Source organism: Amborella trichopoda, chromosome 3 (genome assembly GCF_054954075.1).
Source record: "Amborella trichopoda isolate Santa Cruz 75 chromosome 3, AtrichopodaSantaCruz75HAP2 v2.0, whole genome shotgun sequence".
NCBI classification, from domain to species: domain Eukaryota; kingdom Viridiplantae; phylum Streptophyta; class Magnoliopsida; order Amborellales; family Amborellaceae; genus Amborella; species Amborella trichopoda.
In genome coordinates, this window is record NC_142338.1 from 17,259,030 (window position 1) to 17,277,542 (window position 18,513).

An 18,513-nucleotide genomic window follows, 5' to 3' on the forward strand; every position below is an offset into this window, starting at 1 on the left:
CTGATTTAAAGTGACCCTTAGGATAAAGAAGACCTAGAGCCTAGAGAAAACCCTGGACTCAATTTTCTTGACCCGGTTCAGGTAGTTTATTCTTCTTTTCTTTAGTTTAATTTAAGTTTATTTTCTGGTTTTCTTGGTTTTTATGCAATTCCAATCCGGTTCTACTGATATCGTATGAAGCAAGGACTTTTATGCAGATCTATCTTTCCAAATGCTGTAAATCAACAAATCCCACTATTCTCCATAATCTAGTCGCTTTGTTTGAAGCACAAAATAGAGATGGTCTTGTTTAATTTGAAGCACAAATAAAAAATCTGAGGATCCAGGAAGGTCTCGCTTTTTGATGCAGTGAGAGTCATAGAAAATGGTCAGCTCTGCGAAGCACACTGTGCCACAGATCAAATTCTGGGTTACAACCCACGGCGATGCGTAGTACATCATAAGTAGCAGTCAAGACTGCGACACAGTATGCATCGCAGCTTAGATCCAGGCTCCAAAAGTTTATGACAGCCCCCGATCCGATCCTTTATGTTCTTTTTATTTTAGTTCCAAAAGAATAAAAAAAAGATGAAAGAAAATAAATAAATAAATTTATCTTTTTTTTTTGGACAAGCTTTTTTATGCTTCCCCTACATCTATCCTCTCCCTTATCCACCTCCATTTTGAATGGAGGGTTAAGATTGTCCCAATCACAATGTCATGCATCTACACTATTTTATTTTTAATTTTTTTCTATAAACGAATTTGACACTAAATTTTGGAAGTCCATTCCTCTATTAAACTCGTACTAGCGAAAAATATAAAAAAATATTTTCAATAAAATAAAATAACCAAAATACCCCTGAAAGCTTCAAGGGGTATTTTGATCATTGTATTTTATCGAAAAATTATTTTTAATATTTTTTATAGGTACGCCTCAATGAGAAGATGGCACATACCAAATTTCATATTCATACAATTTGTAAAAAAAAAACTAAAAATAAAATAATTTGAGACGTTGGATCTAAGATCAAACGGTGAGTGGCTCTCTTGATCAAAATTGGACAGCTGGATGGTAGGGGTAGGATAGAACTTCTACGTTGTAGGGGAAGCACAATAACCTTTCCCTTCTTTTTTTCCTTGTCATAGTTGTATTTTTTTAAAAAAATTTCATACAATTTATTTGCTTGCTTGTGCGTTGCCAGACACGCACACAAGCATTCTTTTCCACCACATCTTGCACAAACCTTCCTCTTAAAATCTTTATTTCAAATCTTTTTTGAAACCCCCATAATCGGCATTAAAGTTGTGAGGACACCTAGTTGTAGGGAACATGATAGTTGGGGATTGCACTACTTCAACTGTGACCACTCCTCCAAATCCTTAAAACCCTTGGGTCAGCCGACCTGAGCCAAGTTAGCCCTAATAGCGCGTTACCGCCCCATTACTCTAACGTTGTTAACCAGCCAGTCAGAGGTCTAGTGATTCAGGGTTCACATAATTCTGAGGCACCTAGCGTTGTCTCTAGCCACCATGATACTACTAGGGGCGACCTGCCTCTCAACCTAACACCAATAAGAGTTAGGATCCCGATTTAAGTAAACTCCAGGAAATCCTTAAGGTGCAAGTGTTTATGAAAGACCTAGCTAATCAGGGCTTTACTCTTGAACCGAGTTGCAATGGTAAAGCTAGGCCAGAAATTCAAACCCCTAATAACCTTGAGCAGCCAACCTAGATCAAGTTATCCCTAAGAGTCAACAACCAACTAGTCACCCAAACCAAGAACTACATACTAGGATTAGAGAACCTAGCTAGGGTTCCGACTCTAGTCATCAACATTCGAGTCTAGTCATGCCTCAAAGGGCGTACACCATCTAGTAGTAATCATGGGCTCTGCACCCTCTTTGGGTCTAACACTATCGATAGGAGGGGTCCCAAGAGTAAACTACCCAACCTAGAACACAAGCACCTAATTCAGCTAACCGAGGTCAATCTCAAATGTCTAGTCACTATAGTAGCCTTAGGGCTCAATGCCAATCATCCATTAGTAAACACCCAGTTTTGTAGGCTTCCCAGCAAAACTTAGTGAGTCAAGGTGAGCCCAACAAAGCTCAACCACATAACCTAAGTGGATATATTAGCCAACAACTAGCTTTGTTTACAGTCAAATCCATAGAGATATTTGATGAAATCCCTCAAAATTAGTGCTCTAAATGAGTTAAAAATAAAGATAAGTAGAGATGATTAGGATCCGCCAAATTATGGTTTAAAAAGAAACTAGATCTAGGGAGATCAAGGTACTTTGAGGACCGTCGGAAGATCCGGCCTAAGATAACACAAAATCCTATCACAAAACCCTAAAAACAAAAATAAATAAAATTAAAGTAAATTATCTAAGAACTAAAAAAAAAAACTTACCTAGTTGTTGGTCGGCCCAGCATACCTAAAGACCTGGAGTTGGGGCTTATATCAGGACCGTGGGTTGTTTACGTCATGATCCTTCGATTGTCCTTGAAGAATTAGGTTGATAATTGTTGCGGTTAACAATTGTTGGAATTAGAGTTTGAGGTTTTACCTTGAAATTGGACTAGGCTAATTCTAGGGATAAGATTTCCTAGATCTAGGGTTTTTCTAAGGTTTCGGCTATTTTTATATATTCGGGGTCTTTTCTCTAATTATTGGGAAATTTCGAATTTTATGAGATTTTTTGAATTTTATGAGATTTTTTGAATGACCTTCTAGTATTTTCTAAGGGGGTTTAAATAGGAGCAAGTTAAGTATGATTCTGAAAATTTTAAAAAATTGGTTTTATTTATACTAAAAGTATTCCTAATTTATCCAAGGGAAAATTAGGCAAGAAACATGCTTATCAGAAAGTTAAAACCGCCACAATAGCCCCTCCAGAAGCTTTTAGAAAATTATAGATTGTTTTAGAATTTCTGCATAGAATTTATGGTAAACAATTTTTTTTGGACCATAACTTTCAAACGGTAAATTGGATTTAGGCGATTCTTGAATCGGTGGAAAACTTATGATATCCTCTATAATTTATAATCAATTTAGCCAAATTTAGGTGATTTTAGAGGGGTCTATAGGGCCCAAACATCTGGTTATTATTTCAATTTTAGGGTGTCAAATTAGTGTTTGGTATGGTTTTTTACATTCATAAGGCTTTGGGTTGTCTAGGATTATTAGGGCTCAGATAGGTTTAAAGTTTATTTTATGTTTAAAAAGATGACTAGGGTCTACTAAGTTATTGTGGTCTCTAGGGTTAAAGAATTCAAGAAAGATTAACCAATTTCAAAATGTGGTGTCTACAGTTATCCCTCTTTGGCACATCCTGTTCTTCTAGGAACAGGTGAGCAGCAAAGGAGTAGACACTTGCAGGCAATTTCTCTGAATCATTTTTCCTAATATCAAATAGTCAGAGAGCACATCAGTCCATTTATGATGTTGTAACACGAGACATTGCGTCATCCTGCTCATCCATGTCCCTTGGGGTTTTCTTGGAACTGTGTTTGGGCTTAAGGACTTACTTGGAACAGTTATCTACTAGGAAGGCTTCTCCCACTAGGAAGGTTTTCCTCAAGTCTCTGGTATATCTTATTCTTCAAGAATTTTATGAAGGCTGCAATGCGGTCATATCATATACGGGTTGTCCAATTCGTTCATTTTAGAAAATATTTTTATAAATTTTGAAAACAGAGAGGAATTTTTGAAATAGAAGCAGGAATTTATGCATATGATTTTAATAAAGAAATTAAGGTTATTGAAATCATATGGCATATGAAATTTTAGAAAGGGAAATGTATTTCGAAAAACAAATTTTTGTTTAACAGTTTTAGCTCATGTGACCACGGAGCCCACTACGCGGTTTACGTCATGCAATGATGGACGTAATCAACCCGATGTTGGGGGTGATTTGTGGACACCCAAATCAAGATGTTGTATAAGAAATCAATGGATAGGATTAGTCTCGAATTGAGTGGTCCTCAAGTGCATGCAATCTTAAGGGGTAGAATGACATTATGGATAGTAAATCAATATGTTATTTGTAGAAATACCTCAAACACTATATCAAAAAGATTAATGTAAGCAGGACTTGCCTAGAAGGCCTCATATGCCTTGAAAGTTCTACAGGTTGTCGTCATATATCTTGACTGTCAGACATACTTAGGGAAGGTCATAAATTCTATTTTGAGACCAAACTATAGGATCAATGATCCCAGAGCTATTATATGCCTCTTTGCGCTATTTTGAGGAAGTTTGGATATAAGTTGTCAAGTTTTGAGGAATTCTATCGATTAAAGTGACTTTAACCGTCAAATATACTCCAAGACTGTCACAAATATCATTTTGAGACTAGACAATGGGATCAATGATCCTATGGCCAATATATGCCTCCCCGCCCTGTCTATACGTAATTTGGATATAATTTGATAAATTTTTAGAGACTTCGTGAGTGGAAAGGTCTTTAATGACTGAACCTACAAAAACCTAATCATATCATACCAAATCGAGGTAAGACTTTGCCGATGATGATTATTCGTCAATATATGTCTTCATTCCAAGATCCATAAAAAATCGACTTATGATCCACCATCAGTTAAACAAGTTTAACTGACGGGCCATCCATAATGCTTGGAAATTAACCCATAATATTTTGGAAAATCATATTTTATAGGTTAATAACCCATTTCAAGAGGATCTAATCATATTAAGAGGAGATTTAGTCCAATATTACTTTCTTCGACAATAAGCTTCTATAGGCATTGTTTGTTAAGGACACTAAACAACAACCATGACAATGTCTAGTTGATAAAACCGTCATATCTCTCAATCCAAAATGAATTTTTCGATGAGATCAAAGCCCTTGAATTCCTAATTCAGAACTTTATTTTCCCTATGAAAGCTAGATCATCAAAATCTCCATGTGAAAACAATCTAAGCCATATCAAATGTCACTTCCTTAGGAGATTCTCAATGAATTTTGTTATTTTGGGCAACCAAGTCTATGAGAGATATTTCGAAGGGGTCCTCCTAAGATGTGTCAATCACCTTGAAATTAACCGAATCCTCAAAGAAGCACACAATGAGAGGGGACACCCCAGGGCAGCAGCCCTCGCCCAGAAAATACGGTGTCAGGGTTATTACTGGACTACAATGGCAGAAGACTGATGAAAACATATGAAGAGGAGTCCCAAATGTCAAATCTATGGGGACCTCATTCACGTGCCATCCATGTCCTTTTGCAAGGTGGGCACTCGATGTCATTAGAATGATAACCCTTAGGGCATCTAACAAACATAGGTTCATTTTAACGGCCACTGAATACTTCACTTAATGGGTCAGCTACCTCCTTAACAAAAATCAAAGGGAGACACATGGCATGATACATTAAGAACAACATAGTCTTCAGGTTCGAGGTCCCATAAACCATTGTTACAAAGAATGACATGAACTCTAAGAATGAAACTGTAACTGAGGTATGCAAGCAATTTGGCATAACCTAGAAGTCCTCTACACCATATTACCACAAAGGAATGGCTAAGCTAAGGCCACCAACAGATCCCTTTTTAGGATCATTGATATAATTATAGAGTGGGAACGATTGGCACAAGAAATTACAAGATGCCCTATGGGCCTACCCGACCAATGAGAAAACACCCATCAGTATGACCCCTTTTCATATATGGCATAGACGTAGTAGCACCTATCGAAATCGATACACCTCAAGTGACAAGGAACATGATGAGGCTTGGTTAGCCTCTTTCCTCACACTAGATGAAAGGAGGCTCCGGGCCTGCAATTCCATGAGGGCCTACCATCGGTGAGTTGAGCGAGCATACTTAAGGAAGGTTATCCCAAGATATTCTCAGATAGGTGACATGGTCTTAAAGAAGATATTTCACTCGTATGCTAACCCACACCCATTGGGAAAATTCAGGCCTAATTGGGAAGGGTTGTTTGTAATAATATAGGCTTATAGATCAAGGATAAAGGGGGGTTAGCCCATCAACATCGTGTACCTTAAGAGATATTACATGTAAGGGCACAAAGAAAAAGGAAAAGGAAAAAAGAAAACAGAAAAAAAAAATTAGAAAAGAGGATGACCAAAAAAAGAGAGGAATGGTGGACATAGTGAAAACCCGAACAAAGGTCCCATGGGTAAAAATGCCAAAATAATAGGACATGGTGAAAACCTGAAAGGGCGCCATTGGTAAGAAATAAACAACAGACATGGTGGAAACATCATGGCAAAAAATACGCAACAAAAATATGAGGAAAAGGAAAAACCCAAAAAGGATGTTGTTATGTTATGCCTTGGGCAAAACTCCCTAAAGGGGCACCCGAGGCACAAACCTCATTTAAGCAAGGAAAGCTCTGGTGCGTCCAAGACCCTCGATTCGATCCAATAATGGCAACTCCCCTGACCCCATTTAGTAATTGGAGGGAAGTCTAAAGAGTCAGGGGCGATAACCTTCGATCTCTAAGGCGTGAGTAGAAGAAAAGCTAAAGGAGATATGCCAATAGGCTGAGAATAGGGCGTGGCTCTTGGATGAGAGATACTCGAGAATTTCGGGGCCGCTTGAACCAATCGGAATTGGTTTGACTCTTTTAAAAACTTCAACCTAATGAAAACCTTATTTTTTAAAAACTATTCGCTTTTGGAAAATGTTCATATGCTTAGAAAAGCTCATGCTTAGGGCAAAATATTTTCCAAAACTAGGATTCTAACACTAGTATTTGGTGCTACCGAACCCCATAGTCGTGCTTCTCCTTTACCCTCACCAAAGGGGTCACGTGTGACTAAATTGTAAGGCCCACCTCCGATTTTGAAGAAAGTTTTGAAACATCTATTATGCATTCATTCAAATCTTCTTCCAAGATTGTTTTAAAAAATGGGATCTAGAGTCCATGGTTGCATGACTCTAAATTGCTAACTACCATTTTATGGAAACGTTGCCTCCTTGCCAATGACGAGGCTTAGCAATGCAAAGATATCTCTCTCGCTCGTGTTCCTAAGGCAATAAGGGGCAACCCATTTTCTGTGAGTGTGTGCATTCCTGAAACAACCTACCAACAACTGGAAAATCGAACCTTAAGGATCGCAACCCATCACTTGCTCACCATATGTGCGCGACCGGTGCTATAAACTTCTGATCTGCACATACTAGAAAACTATCCCACAAAAGCGCAAAGCAATCTGATGGCATTTGTGCAGTTGGTGAAGGAATTATTTGATTCTCATATACACTAAACTCCTTAAAACGACTTGGGACACGATTGGTAGGGTTCCTATCATTGAAAAACTCACTTGCCTCTAAGTAAACAAGATGCATACATAAATGGTAGACGAATGCTAAGAGCATAATCGTCACATGGAGTCTTAAATATTCAAACAAACAAAGGTCAGTCATGAGAGGGGTACAAGCACCCCCAAAATCCAAACAATCAAATGGTGAATAATCCAAGATAGTATCGAAATGCCAAATTGCCAACCAAAGATGATATGGATAAGGTCCCTTATTTACAAAGAATTTGAAGAAACTGCCCGACATCTATTCAAGATGGGGAGGACACAAATGGTGAAGCACAAAATATTGTGTCAAAAGGGTCAGATTGCCACCCCTATCGATAACTGAAGCCTCTAGAACAGTAACCACATGACGACTGACCTGGTATTCGGTTCGGGCATGGTCCTGTCAAGAAGAAAAGTCAGTTTAAAGAATAACAATAACAAATGGGGAAAGGACAAAAGGAAGCACATACCCACTCGAGCCTTAGCCTCAAGGAAATTGTCTAAGAATGTGCCAACTCGGCCCAATATCGGTCGACCTCATGTAAAGCAACCATTAGAGCTTCTATCTCGCCAACGGGCGAAGCACTTGAAGACGGGATACTGGACAAAGGTGAAGCTCGTACTACCTCCTCATCTTGTCTCCGCAAATGATCGAACGTCTCATGCAAGTCTCGAAACACCTCCTCTCCCCAAACTAACTTTGTGTGCAAACGAGCAAACCTCTCGAACCATGGGGATCGGAAGATGGAAGGACTACACCGATTGATAGTCTGCTCATAGATACTCAGTAGTCAACTTGGGGGATACCATCAGACGTACAGCCTCCTGAAGATCATGTAGTTGACCCCACCAAAGAATGAAATGCTCCATGCCCACTCAATACTGTTGATCATGGTGAATGCGAGGGACGACAAAGATAGGGTTCTATGGAAGCCTGGCCTGGGGATGGTCGAAGTGCCTAAGAAACCTACCAAGATGATATGCCTCAACAATCTCCATGCATATGAGAGGGGTAGTCGTACAAAAAACACCGCGGGATTCTTGCACAAAGCGGGGATTCTCATCACCTGCATAGGGGTACCAATCAATTTGCATCACATAGATGACAGAAAAGATTGGGTAATCAAAGAAATAAAGGAGGGGATAATACCAAAACAAGGGCACAAGGAAGACATACCTCCCTCTCCTCCAATAGATAAAAAACCAGGGTATAATGGGACACTGTAAAACTATGGACCTTCTCTCGTCAACCTTGGGCCAACGGTGACTGCAGGGAAAGCGCTATGTATCATTCGAAGGGATGGGGTGGCTAACAACAATATGTTCCCTTGCCTAAAGCTACACCACCAAATGGGTAAAGATGGGATCATGGATCCACCGAATCATTCCTCATGCCATGAAGAAGGAAAGCTAAATAGCAGGTCCCCAAGCTACCTCGTGAAGATTAGCGATATCCTCCATGACCCGCAGACATTGCACTTGAAGGAAGGATGCATCATTAAAAAGGAGTGCCCTGAGAAGATATGCAAAGAGCCTAGTAAGGGCCCGCTCATCCTCAGGAGATGAGTCACCGTCCCTTGGAGGGTCGAAAGAAGGCCTGAAAACATCCACGCCTCCCTCAACTAGGACCTCTCCCCCCTCAACAGGAGGAGAGACCCCAGGCTCCAGAATCTCAAGTGCGGGAACCCCCTCATCCGCATCAAGGTAAATCACAATCAAGGGAATAACATCCTCACAATACCCGTAACAGGCTCCTCCGAGGGACCACCCTCAACCGAAGCATCAACATGAGGATGATGACCTCTGGCCGTGCTAGCCCCACCAGCCTCACAAGTCCTCTTACGGCCCGCATGAGAACTCTCAGCATTATCACTGGAAGGGCCTGCATGAGGAACCCAAGGAATGTCCGGAGGGGGAGCGCCAACCTCATCCCCATCTGAATCAGAAGAAAGGTCCTAAGCCGTGACATCAGTAGGGATATCAACCTCCTCTAATCAGATGCCTTCCCCGAGAGGAACCGCCACTCCATTCATAGGTACCTTCCCTGCCTGGGCTGCTTGCTCTGAGGTTGGAAGTTTGCGGGGCCAAAAACAAGGAGCGCTCTTTGAATGGGCATCTAACTCCTCGCAAGAGACGGTAATTCCCCCCAATAGCCTAGGAAAGATGCGAAATCTTGCCATCAACTACAGGAAAAGCAGCCTTAGCACGAGTCTCTAAGTTAACTCTAAGATTCTAAAGAGATGTCTCAACATAGGAAATAATGGAATACTGGTAAAAAAAACCCGAAACCAAGGTTCAATCAAGGGTGTATTATCGAAAAAAACCATCCATGTATCTCGAGAATCACTCTAGCTTGGCTGGCCAACTAAGTCACTTTCTTATGGAGAAGCTCTGTACCTGGCACCCAACAAGTCGTTAGATCACTCCCCTCAAAAGAAAAGGGATTGTACATTGGTCATTAAGAGAAGCATGGCCCACACGGCGATCGACAGCTTTGAAAATCTCCTCACCGGTAACAATATCCTAAATATCAGCGCCATGGAGGTCGAAGCTTTTGAGTATCAAGAGGGGAAGAGGCCGCCATCCGCTGGGCAGTACTAATATCACTAACTGACCCTGCAGATGAATGACTCTGGGAATGGAGCTAAGACGAGGCGACATGCTAACCAGTAAACCAGGCAAAATAGTAAGAAAGAGGGCTAAAGAACATGAAATTACAGTACTGATATTTCTCTGGAAATGCCCGTTAAGGGTTCAAGGGTCCCATTATATAAGTTCAAAGCCATATGGCTCAATGCTGTTGGAAAAGGCACTGACGCCATTGACAATGACGTCAGGGTCAAGACATGCCCCATCATTTCAAGAATCGACAGCGACAAGATGCTACCCATACATTTATGAGCATAAAAGAACACACGTGGGGCATAAGGTCACCTATTGCACTCGATCAGGATTTTCCCACTCTCGTCTAAATCATTCCGCCCAATCAAAATTCGGACTCCTTTGGAATAATGGCACATCAGCCTTCGACCTACAAACAGAGGACTATTACCTGCAACAGCCCCAAACGATGGCCTAGCTAACCTCTGTGTCCCTCGTGTGACCAATAGGCGTCTTTACGATACTAGATGTCTGAGGGATGATGGCATTTCAGTTCCTCATCATAAAAATATTTATCTAAAGCGTCTACTTCTTTGTCGCTTTGTGTCCCACCACTTTAGTGCGACACAAGTGCCAAATAATGAACAATCACAAAAAAGAAAAAAAAATTGAAAATGCAATCTAAAAAGTAGTTTTTAGCCCAATTAATATAGACCGTCAATTTTGCTGAAATGCTTAGATCTAAGCCTTAGAATGATCTTTTCTTTTCAAAGCTTATAGATAATTTTATAATCATTAGATTAACAATATTAAAAAGAAAAAATAATTTTGAATTCATAAAAGCTTAGATCTTGAAATTCATCAAATGGACTATCTAGATTCATTATTGGAAGGGACTCATTTGGACCATATAGGGAACAAATTAGATTATTATTATTATTTTATTTATTTTATATTGATTATTGAGATGAAGAGAGTATGTAAGTAAAATTTTGGGTCATACAAATACCACAAACATAGTTTTCTAGAAGTGTGATTGTATTATACTACGACACAATCGTTGCATGAAATCACTACCTATATATATATATGAAAACAATCATGTGTAATTCTACAATATGTTACTCATGGCTCGTCACCATCCAAAGTTCAATCAAATGGTTATGATTATTGATAGTGTTTAAATTTTAATTAATTTTTTTCATATATATATATATATATATATATATATATATATATATATATGTGTGTGTGTGTGTGTGTGTGTGTGTGTGTGTGTGTGTGTGTGTGTGGTTGTCTAATGAACTTTGGATAGTAATGAGCCATGGGTGAAATACTGGAAATTTTATGCTGGCAGTCCCACATGCAACCTGCACCATCTATGCAATATACATCGTCCAACTTAACAAAATAGGGTTGTGTTGTGCCTTTTAAATAGAAACCGGATTGGAAATATAGAAACTTGAATGATTTTCGATCCAAATCAGGTGATTTCAATTCAGATTGTTGAATTTTAGATTCTTGACATTTAAAATTTTTTTAAATAAAAACCTAAATGATTCCCGATATAGAAATTCACGAAAAATCTAAACATTTTTTATATTTAAAAGAAGTCCCTCCTATTTTTTATAAAAGTCCATGTAGAAATGAGTGATCTCTTAAAAATCTATTTTTGAAATGGATTATTGGACCTAATTTTTAAGGACCTATAATCTCTAATATGGAATTTATGAATATGAAAAAATAAATAAACTTTGAAAATTAAGAATAATAATTCTATTAAGAAAAAAATTGGATCGTTAGTTTCAATTGTTTTTAGATGGACCACCTATTTGCATCCATATTTAAGATGGATGCTTTATACCTCGGGGATAGCAAATGTAGAATGCGGTCCTCGCCGCATGGAACAATTTTCTTTTACAGTTAATGTTGAAGTCTCACTTTTTTGTTTTTCCAAAGTATCGCCGTGAAGTTTTGAATTGAAATATTTTTTTATATTTTTTATGTGAAGAAGCAGTCCTACCATTCTAGTTTTAGTCATATTTTTTTAGTGAAACCTGGGTTAGGGACTTGGAATTCAAGGCCCAAATTTCACTTATAAAAAAAACATGTGTACTAGGTTTAGAGACTGAAGTTCCCAACCCAGCACTCACATGGATTATTTTTGGTGAAATGATAGGTTTGGAACTTGAGGTTCTAACTTACCAATTTGACAAAAAAGAAAAGAAAAAGGGTACTATCAGTTTTATCAAGAAATTAAGAGTTATGGATCCAAAAGTCCAACTTCCAAACCAATTTTTGCGTATGGTCCTTGCATTTCAGACCATCCCAACTTAGTTGGATAGTGGAGATTGTAGGGATACGGTACAAATGTGATTAGTTCTACAATCACATTTTTGTAAGCGCGACGTTTCTGCCATTTTTTTATTTTTTTTTTAATGTTCGCAATAGCTTCATTGAGAAAATGAGATTAAAACGTAACAAACAATTTGAGAGAGAGAGAGAAAGAGAGAGAGAAAGTGAGAGTTCTATGGGATGGGTATTATTACCGACAAAATAGGTGTATATAGCTCCATGGTTACGTGACAATGTTGAGTGCCCGTTTACTATCTCTGTGATATGTCTTACTATTCTATATTTTTTTGTTACTAAATCACTAATAAATGTTACAAAAATGTATTTCTATATAGTTATTTATATTTTTTATGATGAATTGTAAATTTTTATTATTACATGCTCTGGAACTTCATTTGTTTTTTACTGGTTTTTATTTTTAGCAAATTTTAATATTTTACTTTTCAGTTTTTAGCCTATTTTGGGCTCATAGATGACTGACTCACTCAAGTTATTCGGTTTAGGGAGCAGTGAGTCTAGAGCCCAAGCTGAGTTTTTGAATACTAATGCAACTTGATTCAGCTCTCAAGTTCTCAATAAACTCCTTTTCATCCATATCTTTGCGCCAATTGGTGCTTGCCAAGAGATATTGGGCACACGTGACAAAACTCCTTCATGTGATTATGTGTTGGAGTTTTTTTCACATCAATTGGCTGCTAATTGGAGTGAAAAAATGTGTTGGGGCTAATTAGTGTGAAAAAACTCCCACATCTAATGGCATAAGAGCCTTCATAAATTCAGGTCTACCAAACATGCCCTTATGTATCTCTGTAATCCAATGCCTCCTTACAATACAATCTTCCAACAAGAACTAAACTATATATATATATATATATATATATATATATATATATATATATATATATATATATATATATATATATATATATATATATATATATATATATATATATGCACTAGGTTGCACTAATTTCTAAAATAAATAAAGCTTAAAGCTTGTAGAACCATAAAGTTGTCTTACAATTCTCATCCCATTAATTAACATAGGGACAAGGGCAGCATTCAAATGGACCGCTCCCATTATCAAATTTTAGTTAAAAAAAAAAAATAGAATAATAAGTTTTTGGGCTTTTACCTCCAAATTGGAATTGCTATATGAATAGCCTCAATCTAGATGAAAACCTATCAACAACAGCAACACAAAAGACAAATAATACTAAAATGGAAATGGAAACCTTACATTCACCGGAAATGGGAACCTTATGTTCACTGCTGCGTCTTAAAAGCCGCCTCAGGCTTCTCAAAATCAATTTGAGAATGATGTGGGAAATCATCGGGCATCTCAGGTGCATGTAGACCGCCTGATGCCAACACCTTTAGAACCTCTCCATGAACAACTGCATTTCCTTCTTCAGTAAGATGCAACCCATCACTAAGTCACAAAAGCAAAATTTTCCAAACACATTATAACTCCATTTTGGCTAATCAAATAAAAAAGCAAGAAATTTCTATGTACACACGCGCATGCAAATCTCTATTGTTCTATACATACATATGTACCTAACGGAACGTTCATATGCACACATATATGCACATCCCTACATTGCTACAAATATGTGTGCATATATACTTCATGCCATATACATGTTATGGGGATCACATATAGGCAGTCGAAAACGTATACAGAGTTTTGAAGTGGCACAACTCCAACGAAGAATTATCTTTCCATTTGGCTTTGAGAAATTACTAAGAAGACACTATGCAGGAATGATTCGTGTAAGAAGGCAATGGTATTTCAAGTCCATAATTGAAGTGCCGCAAGGTTGAAAAGTTATAAAATCATTTACCAACCATAGATACTTTTGTCAGTCTGGTGTTTCTTGTATCTTAGACCATAGATTGATGGAAGGCACATTTAGCTCAGCAGCAACCTCCATGCACGCCTTAGCGTATATGCCCGCCATCTCATTAGTCCTATCAGGTAGCTTGGCATTCTCTCCATATAACGATCTGCCATAGAAATGACAACCAGATGCTTGAGAAGAAGAAACAGAAACCATAGAGATGGAAAGGCTCATTCTATAGATTCAATCTCATATTCGTCACACTCTTCTATACACAAGTGATAACTCCTCCAGAATCAAGATAGAACTACAGAAAAACGAGAACAACAGGAGAACTAAAGATCATTTAATGAAATGTGGTTCCAAATCAAGAAAGTGAGAGAGAAGGTTATGAATTAACTGCCAAACAGAGAAGCCATATATCGTGCAGATTCGCATTGCCCAACCAAATCAACTGGGGGAGGAGTTATCAGCACCACTAAGACTGAGGGTGAGGATTCCTAAGAAATAAGATACAGGGATACGAAGCTGATAAGCAGTCGTGAATCTCATGACAAACGCATAATTGACACATAAAAATTCAAACATATTGCAAAAGTTTGTTGATATATCTACATTTATAATGATATAATACCATGCATCTCTAGAACTTAGGCCACCATATTACAATATCGGAGATGGTAAGTCATAAAACAAAATTTGGAGAAAGAATCGGCTTGAATATAGAGTAATATATTTCAAGGATTTTCAATATAGGGTAATACAAAACCTTTATGTGGTAAACTATCTTCAAAAGATTTTCCTTGTGTTGTGCAATAGGCACATGTTATCGTTCATTGTTCATTCCTAGAAGGGCAGCATCGTTAGCTACAAAGAAAACGGTCATAGCTACAGGTGGCTTGGTGCAGTGCTGCTAAATGAGAAGTTTAGGAATATGAAGTTATGGAAAAGAACAATTAAAAGACAAGATTGAAGGTGCTAAATTTATAACAGCATCAATTTTGAAAAATCGGTAAGAGCACAGCATAAGATTTTCTAGTCAATGTCCTGTTCATCCACCAACAATAGTTGACAGCAAGAATATCCTCTTGGAAAAATGGAAAAGAGCCTCAGAATTAGCATAAAATGTCCCCGAAGAAGGTTTTATTCATGTACTATTCCTAATCAAATAAGTTTGCATCAAGATGACTATACACCATATATTTACAAAAAAGTCAATACAACAAAAATCTTCCACTTAAAATAGTTAAATTACCTTTGGGAACCTTGCTAGTGATGAACTCATTTGACCAGAAACCATCAAGTCAAAACGGGAACAATAGACAGGAAAAAGGATTAGGGCCCAGTAGAGATGGCTAGACAATGAACCAAAAGAAATCCCAAGTAAAGTCCAACTTAACTCCTCATTCTATACCCTTATGTTCAACTTATTTAGCTTTTCTCTCTGTTCTAGGCTCTTAAATAACCATCTCCATGGGAAAAGTGAGACACATTTTTACCATTTACTTCTTCATTGTGACTTCTTAGTTTTTAATTTTGGAAAAATACCCAAACTACGTTGACAGTTGGTTTTCAACTAACAGAAGGGGAATCCCTTAAAAGTGGGATTGATTATTAGTGAGTCAATAAAGTCTAGAAAATAAGAAAATTACAATGCATGTTCATCCTACACTCAAAGTTATCACATGATTTGTATCATAGAAATTTTGCCTCATTTCCGTGAAGAAGCATTTTGCTATTATCTTCTTAATTCAGATTGATAATAATTTATACGTTATGGCTTAACATTGTTTAAAAACTCAGAATTTGTTCCCTGACTCAGTCACAGTCAAAAACTAAGTCCACTTGCCTGTGATTTTGAAATTAAAAAAACCTACAAGCTTTTTCTATTTTGAACAAAATTAGTTTATGTCACAGCCGAACTCAAACTTGATACCAAGTCCATAAGGTGAGACACATATCACCACAAGATCATTTGGTATTAATTTCCAGTATATTTAATTTAAATGTTGAAAGACATCATTTGATATGACCTGGCTTTGCTTTGGATAAGCCTCATCTATGTCCTTAAATGATTTTAGTGATTGTTCTGACTTGGGATAGGCTTCACATTTTTCAATTATCATCTCTTCATGGTCACATCCTGATAAATATTCATTGTAATCAGACTCTTTTTCCATAATGACTTCATTAAGCTCTTGCCCCAGTATGATTTCATCAGGCTCTTGCCCCAGTGTGATTGGTGACCGATCTCCGGCTATTTCCTTTGCTTTCACATAATGTGAAACCATTTCAAGCATTAAGTCAAAAGAGAAAGGCCGAATGTTTTTACTAAAGTAAAGTTTATACTCAGGGGAAGCATTCTCTATAGCCATACCGATCTTAGAGTCTCAGAAAGCATGCAATCAATGACTTTTGATGCAACATCTCTAAATCGTTTGACAAAATCTGTAAAAACTCTCCCGGATTGTGATAACTCTGTAAAAACTCTCTTGATATTTCTCAACAAAATGTTGAGATAACTCATCAGGAGTTTAATTCAGGTATTTAGTAACTACCTCATGGAACCACATTAAAGGTTGTCTAGAGAGAGCGTATTGAAACATGGCCTTGAGACGGCAAGATTTCTCTTCAAGTGCAAGAACAGTCAATAGGTAAGAGATGATGTGATTTTCATGATCACCTTTCCCGTTGAACTTATTTTCAAACTGAGGGAATTCAAAACCCGGAGGAAGAGGTTCGACATCCCCAAGAACATCATTGATGTAAGATCTTTGAAGAAGTATATTTAGAACTCCGATCTTAGCTAGGGTCTCTTTAAATGTGGTTAGTTCGCCTTTCAGCTGGGCTAGCTCAACTGACTCAAGGATTTTGACCTCAGAAGTCTGTTGGTTGCCCATAACTGATGACACAATTTGTGGTGCAAGAGATGCAGCTGATATGGGCTGCACTAGACTAGGGGCAGGCTAAACCTACGAGATGGCTGAATCCAGATAGAGAGGTGGTGCAGACATAGGGGCATGATTGACAGGATGTCCTGGGTAAGGATGACTAGAAGCCGGTGGTGCGACCAGAGGGTATCTAGCTGACGGCTGGCTCGATTGAAAGGGACTCATAGTCCCTAGAATTGGATAAAGGTGAACCTTGAAGAATAGATGTATGACTTGATGAACTCTTGGGTTTAGGCGAAGATGTTTAACTCTCTAGTTTTCCTTGATGGCCAGTATTGCTTGACTTAATCTTCAGCAGTACTCTAAGTCTAACAGGTTAGCCTACCTGATAAGCTCATCATCTGGGTTGCTATGGACCTTACTGAGTTGGTTGTCCTAGAATGCGTCTTTTGGGGAGGTGGGTGGTGCGCCCTAATTAGGAAGCATCAACTCTAGAGCTAGATAGAGATCGTGTGCCCCTAATTGGGCAGTGTCACCCTTAGACATGGACATTTATGGGAATTGTACCCCTGATTGGGCCGCATCTTCCCTAGACCTATACTTAAAAGATGAAGGTGGGCTCAACCCTAGTTATTTAGTCTTGATTCGAATGCCTTGACTATTTTGAGTAGCTCGAGCCATGCAGACTTGCTGAACGACATGGCTTGGTTGGACTACAGACGGATTAGCTTTGCTTAGCCCTGGGTGTGGGATTATGGACCCATTGAAACTCAATATCGACTGATCTGAGATAGGGTAGACCCAGGGAACTGAGCCATAAGGTCTTATAGGTCTAGTCATCTAAAGGGGTTAAAAGTATGTAATAGACTTAGTAACTGAGTCACCATGAACTGTGGACATAACTACAAGACTATGCACAAAAATCTCTTCTTCTTTTTTTTCCTTTTTTTGAATTTTATCACTTTTTTTTTTTTTTAAGGAAAAAAAAGATAAAGATGTCTTTCAAAAAATGAGATAAAGATGCTTCTAAAAGAAAAAATATGCTTTCATTTTTTCTTAGAGAAAATAAATGATGCTTCTAAAGACAATAAAATCAAGAAAAAACTTAAGCTATACAGATACGACTTAAAACCAAAATATAAGATAAAAAAAGATAAGATATACTTCTAAACAGATAAAGTAGAGAAGGCCTAGATCTACCTTCTTCTTTTTTTTCCTTTATTTTTTTAAAGAATTATCCTATGAAAAGATAAATTTCTTTTTTTTTTAGGAATGTGATAGATTCTTTCTAAAAGATGTGTTCTAAAAAGATAAAGATGCACTTAAATAAGATAAGTATGATCTAAAAAAGATAAAAGATGATCTAAAGATGATAAATATGAATGAAAGAAGATCTAAAAAGGATGATATAAAAGGCGATCAAGATCGATTTAAAGATGATCTAAAAGATGATAAAGACTAATATACAAGATGATAAATATTGATCTACAAGATGATCTAAAAATAGATCTAAAGATGATCTAAAAAATAGACATAAAAG